Consider the following 2,440-nt stretch of genomic DNA (forward strand, 5'->3'; position numbering starts at 1 on the left):
AATTTTTTAAATTCCAAAAATGAAAAACTCCAAAAAGTGACTCTTTGAAAAAAGCAATAATATGGACAAACCTCTGAAATGACTGACATAAATATTAAAGATAGCAGTGAGTAATGTTTAGAATTGCTGAATCATATTGTACACCTGAAACTAATATAACACTAAGTTAATTATAATTTTAGAAAATTAAAAAGATAGCATGCCAATTTCTAAAACCATAGATTCTTAACAGATACTGAATTTTTATTTAAAAATTATATATGAAAAACAAGAAAATATAAATATGTAAATTGCTTAATATATACATAATTACCAAAATTGGTACAAAAAGGAAATATATAATCTGATTAGCCATTAAAGAAATAAAGATTATAATGAAAATTCTTCTATCTCTCAAAAAAAAAAAAAGCCTGGGGCTCAGAATTCTACAAAGAGTTCCAACAAACTTTCAAGAAAAAGATAATGATCCATCTCTCATGCAAATTGGGAAAAAGGAAGGAAGGAAGGAGGAAAGGAGAGGAGGACAGGGGGAGAAAGAAGGAAAGAAGAAAGGGAGAGAGGGAGTAAGGAAGGAAGAAGGAAAGATTTCCAATCAATTTTTATGATGCTTATACAAACTTTACCAAAAAAACTAGATAAGAACATAGCAAGTAAAAGACCATTATATGCCTATTCATTCAAACACATCTATGAAAAGTGTGAGCAAAATGTTAGCTTTTTTTCCCTAAACTATCTATCATAATCAAGTAGGATTTATTCAAGAAAAGTAAGTATGGTTTAACATGAGAAGAAACTATGCAATTCTCTACAATCAAGTACAAGAGGAGAAAATTTGCATTGTTATCTCAATAGTCACATTAGAAGCATCTTATAGAATTATAATTATGAAAACTCCCAGAAAACTTGGAGTTCTTCTTTAACTTGATAAAAACTATATTCCATAAATCTACAGCCAATATTTAACTTAATAAAAACCTTTTAGATATACTACCTTGACATCTTCTTCAAGGATAAACTAGTATCTCATCTATCACCAGTACCATTCAATATAATACTGGAAACTTCCCAATTTAATAAGACAAGAAAAAATAAAAACCTAGTATAAGGAGGAAAGAAACAAAACCGCCATTATTAGTGACGATAGAATCATCTATATATAAAATAACCACAGCATCAAGAAACAAATCAATAGAATATTGGAATTTAGTAAGATTGCCAGATTTAAGATAAATATATAAAATGTAACAGCACATGTCTATGCCAGCAATAACCAACAGAAAACAGAAATGGATTCATAATAGCAACAAAAACAATAAAATAGCTAGGAACTGCAAAGGAAAAATATACAACACCATTATTTTAAAAGACAGTAACAGCAAAGGGGAAGACTTGAAAAAAATAGAGATTAATGTTCACAGATGCAATAAGTTACATTTGTGATTATCTTGATTTTCCCCATATTTATCAATTAATATATTTGTGCAATTCTGATCAAAATTCCAGTAGAACTTCCTGAGAAATGTGACAAATCTCATCCTCCAAATAAGCCTTCTTCCCTTCCTAAAAAATAAGCCAGTTGGTTTATGTTTCCTATAACTAAAGGGAAGAAAGCTACAACATGTATGATACTACAAGAATTTAAGGAGACTTAGAGACCAGGAAAATGACTACGAGACTCTTCTAAGACTTCATTTTCATAGCATGCAGGTCTGTCATTGTTATGGCTCCCCATTCTCCATGGTCTTAGTGTCTCAATCTGCAAAGAGATCTCCAGCAATCTTCCTCCAACTGGGGTTGGTGTTGGGAAGTCAGAATCTTGTCCTGCTCAGGCCTTCTGGAGTGAATATCTGCTGCTTCAGTTCTTTCCTGCTTCTACATTTATTTTTTATGGAAACTGCCCTTTTCCTCCCCACAAAGTGATTCTGGTGATACTACCACTCATGACCCTGTTTTCTCTGCCACGCAGGTAGCCAACTCATGTACCCTTTCTCTTTGAACACCTCTGTTGTGGGCATGTGACCCCTAAAAGGCTAATCAGAGTCCATTTCAGGGCTTTATAGGAAATGTAAAGAGAGACCATAGCATTCTTTCCTCTGGATCAATGCTTGTGATCAATATCTTGTATCAATAATATAAGCCTAGAGTTCCCATACCTATTTTTACCACCATGTCGGGAAAGCATTACTAAGAATGAAGCCAGAGCAGCCTGGGTGGCTCAGCAGTTTAGCGCCACCTTCGGCACAAGGAGTGATCTTGGAGACCCGGGATCGAGTCCCACATTGGGCTCCCTCCATGGAGCCTGCTTCCCCCTCTGCCTGTGTCTCTGCCTCTCTCTGTGTGTGTCTCTCATGAATGAATGAATGAATGAATGAATGAATGAATGAATGAATGAATTATTTTTTAAAATGAAGCTAAAATATATATAAGAAGAATTTTTTAA

This window comes from Vulpes vulpes, chromosome 4, assembly GCF_048418805.1.
Source record: "Vulpes vulpes isolate BD-2025 chromosome 4, VulVul3, whole genome shotgun sequence".
Taxonomy (NCBI): Eukaryota; Metazoa; Chordata; class Mammalia; order Carnivora; family Canidae; genus Vulpes; species Vulpes vulpes.